Below are 5000 nucleotides of genomic sequence, written 5' to 3'. Positions count from 1 at the left end.
TCAACTGTCAAGTACACTTAAACCAAACACACATAACAAAAATAGCAGTCCTTGGACATTCTAAACGATTCTTGTAGTGAGGTACAAAACTAGTTGATGGTTCATGTCACAGATCAGACCTCCATTTTTCACGCATTTAATCATTTCTTTCGCAAAACAACCTTCATAATAATCATGCAAAATACTCAGTTTTGTTTGTACTATTTCTTTATTCATTTTACTTCTCAAAAATACCAATATCATGATTTAAAATTCAGTATGTTTCAATTGTGGGCTAATTTGATTATGGCACACACAAAAGGATCAGTTTCTGAGACGCACCCATATATCATTATACAAACAAATGAGTTGGTATACAGTTGAATCACATGGAATAAAACCGGACTGAACTGGTGTTAACAGGTTATACTCCTTCAAATAAGCAAACACGTGACATTGTACACACCTTTCCATAACTTTACCTACACAGCTAAGAAGTGATATTGGTCGGTAATTTGAACATAATTCCTTTTCACCTTTTTTATACACTACTCACAAAAAGTTAAGGATCACTATGAGAAAACAGGTGCTAAATAAAATCAATTCGCTACTGTTATTTATTTCTCAGTCAAACCAAATTGTTATGAATTCTTGTTCAGCTGCAAGTGGGCGATGTTGTGTTAGTGGGAACATTGCACGGGATTCTCTACTACTGAGCTTGATAGCAAAAGAAACAGCGGAAACTTGCGAAAAAGGACCTTGTTTTGGACCGTTCAGCCCGAACACATGGAAAAAACATTATGCACGTGCAAGCACTGCTGTTTATGTGTGAGATGCTGTCACTTGCTTGGCTTTTTGAGAAGACATACCACCAGTATTAGGCATTATCTGACAATGCCTCCACGACGAAAATTGAACGAGTTTGAGAGGGGACGAGCTGTTGCATGGTTCCAAGATGGTGTCCCCAAGCGAGAAGTGGCCAGGCGACTTCACGTGTCCATCTCGGTCATTGTCAGACTGATTCAACGTTTCACAGCCACTGGGAGGGTCCAGGAAAGACGCAAGCCTGGGCGACCAAAGAAGACAACTCCGCGTGAAGATCGTCTCATTGAACGACTAGCCTTGCAAACAAGAACAGCCTCTTCAAGCATTATTCGAAGGCAGCTGAGGGTGGCTACTAACACCAACATCAGCCAGCAGACCATACGGAATCGCCTTCATGGGTTTAACCTCCGTTCTCGTCGCCCAGCTGTACGGCCACGCTTAACTCCAGCCCATAGGGCAGCACGCCGCGCCTTCTGCAGACGTCACGTGAGGTGGACACGTCAGCAATGGTCCGTCCTGTTCAGTGATGAATCACGCTTCACCCTGAACCACAACGACGACCGACTGAGGGTCTGGAGGCGCCAAGGGGAACGCTACAGTGACGCCACTGTCCAAGAAAAGGTGGCCTTTGGTGGAGGTTCTGTAATGGTCTGGGGGGGGGCCTTCAGCCTTCACCACAGAACACCTTTGTTTCATGTACAGGGTAACCTGACTGGCCTCCGATACCGGGATGAGATCCTTCGACCGCTGGCTGTGCCTACACTGCAGCAGATTGGACCGCAGGCTGTCTACCAGGATGACAACGCTCGCCCCCACAGGGCAAGGGTGGTCAACGACTTCCTGCAGCAGTCTGGAGTCAACATAATGGAATGGCCAGCATGCAGTCCCGATCTCAACCCGATTGAGAACCTCTGGGATGAGTTGGATCGCAAAGTGAGGAGCAACCACCCCCCTCCCAGGGATGTCCAGCACCTCTACCAGATGCTGCAGGCTGAGTGGCAGGCGCTTCCACAGATGATCTTCACCACCCTGGTCAACTCTATGAGGACTCGCTGCGTCGAGTGCCAGAACAGCCAGAGCGGTTACACGCATTACTGAACTTTTGGGAGCATCTGAATGCCATGTCTTGTGATTTCAACGACTTTGTGAAATTAAATTTTGATACGTACACACTTTGATAAAATGTACAGACCAAACGATTGCTCAAAATTGAAGGAAATGTTGTATCGTTATCACTAAAGCATTGAATTAAACGTTTGCCAAATACCAACGCATTGGCTTTTTTATTTGGAAAGATGAATTTGTGTGCAAGTGATCCTTAACTTTTTGTGAGTAGCTTATATCGGAATTACATTAGCTATCTTCCATATTGCAGGAACTGTGGCTTCTTCGAGAGATCTGTTGAATAATGCAGTGAGTGGCATCGCAATAATATCTGCACATGCAGCCAGAACTCTATTTCAAACAGAATCAGGACCAGAGGCTTTGCGTACATCAAGATTCTTCAACATAGTAAGCACGTGTGCAGCATCAATAATCAAAAAATCAATGGTGGTATTCTGTTCTCTAACTTCAGGAACTTCATCATCATCATCATCCAATACCGATTGTTTTACAAAACATTCATTGAATACTGTTGCTTTTTCTACATTGGAATAGTAAACACGGCCATTGTTTTCGATGGGAGGAAATTCATTTGAAGACATACCTTTGCGTGACATAAACGACTTTACTAATTTCCACCAATCTTTATTGCCAAAACAGTCTTGTGAACTAACACGATCATCCAATTCTTTTAAATATTCTGCTTTCCTCAATCGAATAACATCAGTTAATTTATTGCGAATTCTTCGGAAAAAATCCCAGATCCAAACAGAATTCAATAGTTTTGCTAATGTGTGTATCTTTTTCTTTTTATCAATCAGTCGTTTAATACCGTCAGTCATCCAGGGTGTATCCGCTTCTCTCACAGTTATTTCTTTAACTGGCATACACTGTGTAACCATATCCATTAGGGTATCCGAAAATGCTTCTGCTGCTTCGTCAATCGAACTGAGTGAGACCATACTCGGCCAATCCACATTACATAATTTTTCCTTTAAACTGACAACGTCCAATTTGGAATAATTATAAATCAACCGTTTATAACTTGCTTTGCCTATACTATTTCCTTTAACAATTGCAAGCGGGACCGAATGGTCACTGCAGATTGGCGGTAAAACCTGAATTTCTTCAACAATATCAGGGCTTGGTGTCAAAATCAAATCTATGCACGTTGACGTTGTTTTTGTAATTCGTATAGGTTGTTAATCGCAATCGTGTTAAGAACAAGTATAATTCTTGCTGTTAGACTATTGCTTAGTCAATGCGTGTGGGTGTGTGATCCAGTGGAGGACGGGGGAAGAGGCCGACAGGGTGAGAGCGGCGTGCAGCGAGTGAGGAAGGGATGACGGAACTGACCTGGTCCCTGGTGACCGGCACCCTCATCCATAATGCAGCTCACTGGCCTCCCCCCTGTCGCCTTGCACGCCCAGCCTCTCATTTAGCCGCTTACTAGCGCTCAAAACTGACAGCGACTAAGACTACTGTGATTTATTTTATGATCACAGATGAATACACAAATCACTACTGAATGACGATTTGGGCAAAAGTATAACGTCGAAAAGATGAGCCCAATGTTACAAATGCATACATCACGGTAATCTTTGTAAAGAACAAACCTGAAATACTAATATCTCAATATACGCGACTGGAGTCTACCAATGAGAACAGAAAGTAAAACGCTGGTACCAAATAATCGTTTTTCCAATTTACCAGGAAAGTAAAAAAAAATTGTGACCGGACCCCGTAGCGCAGTGGTTAGCGCATCGGGCTGCGGGCCGGGAGGTCGTGGGTTCGAATCCCATCAGGGTCATGTGGGTTTTTCGGGCTACGGTCGGCTCCTACCCAGAGTGGAAGTGCTATGGTTCCTATGGGGAGGCTGGGATCACACAGCCGAGTGTCATTCACTGAACGAATGCGACTTTGAGGGTGCTCAGGTTCTGTATACTGAGGTGCCGCAGTTCTCGGGCCTGGTTGACGCCAGGATATATTATGACAGTAAGCGTAGATTGCTGCCCTGTCACGTAGTCTCAAACCAAATTGGAAATCCAAAGCATCATTATAATCATCCTCATCTCATTAATCATCCAAAATATAAATTGTCCTTGCTCTTGTGGCCCCTCATGCCCGGAGCTCTCATGTGCCCGTATGCTTATGGGGGAAGTTCGCGAAAACTCCCGAAGTTTTGAGTGACATCGGAAGAACTTGCCTCACTTTCGTATGCATGGGCCGGAAGAAGGGCTTACTTTGAAGCAAAGTGAGAAAGTAATTGATGGTAGTTTGCGACAACTTCCTACGTTTTGGGCGACATCGGAAGTACATCCTCAATTTTGCATGCATGGGACGGAAAAAGTGCTTACTTTTGAAGCAAGCGAGGAAGTAAGTGAGGGTAATTGTACTACAGCGAAACCCAGGAGTAAACACGCTGCTTCCAAAGTTTCTCAGTGCAAAATAGCAGGGCTTTTCTTCGGTTTTTCATATAAAACCGATCTAACGCAAATGAAAGTCCCAAAGAGAGAAAATAGAAAGAAAAGTCGTATCTCGTGCGTGCATTTCGTGTAAATTTCCCTGAATACAAACCTGAGTTGCCAGCTTTGACTTTTGTTCGTTCTGGGTCACTGGCCACCACTCTTAAAATTTAATCCCCGCTTTTAGGAGAGGGTGTTTCTATGTAAATGGGCGTGTGTGTGCATGTGTGAGTGTGTGTTTGTGTGAGAGTGTGCGTGTGTGTGTGCGTGCGTGCGTGCGTGTGTAGGTGTGCGTCTGTTCATTCATTCATTCGTTTGCAGTGCACGCGCGCACATGTGTGTTGGGGGAAGGGTGTGTGTGTGTGTGTGTGTGTGTGTGTGTGTGTGTGTGTGTGTGTGTGTGTGTGTGTGTGTGTGTGTGTGTGTGTGTGTGTGTGTGTGTGTGTGTGTGTGTGTGTGTGTGAAACTGAGTGTTTGTATGTATTTGTGCGAGTGCCTGTGCGTGCGTGTGTGCGGGTATAATTGTGCGTTTGTTTGTGTGCGCGTGCATGTGTGTGTTCAACGGTGTGTGTGTGTGTGTGTGTGTGTGTGTGTGTGTGTGTGTGTGTGTGCACCCCCACCCCCCCC

The 5000-nt window shown here is 44.7% G+C and overlaps 1 non-coding gene across 1 annotated transcript; it reads left to right on the top strand.

The window, feature by feature from the left end:
• Positions 1-3645: 3645 nt before the first annotated feature.
• Positions 3646-3718, top strand: Trnar-gcg (transfer RNA arginine (anticodon GCG)). Its single transcript has one exon. It is a non-coding gene; the product is annotated as a tRNA-Arg (tRNA).
• Positions 3719-5000: the final 1282 nt, after the last annotated feature.

Source organism: Littorina saxatilis, linkage group LG15 (genome assembly GCF_037325665.1).
Source record: "Littorina saxatilis isolate snail1 linkage group LG15, US_GU_Lsax_2.0, whole genome shotgun sequence".
NCBI classification, from domain to species: domain Eukaryota; kingdom Metazoa; phylum Mollusca; class Gastropoda; order Littorinimorpha; family Littorinidae; genus Littorina; species Littorina saxatilis.
The sequence above is the reverse complement of the archived record's forward strand: the minus strand, read 5'-3'. Positions and strand labels throughout refer to the sequence as shown.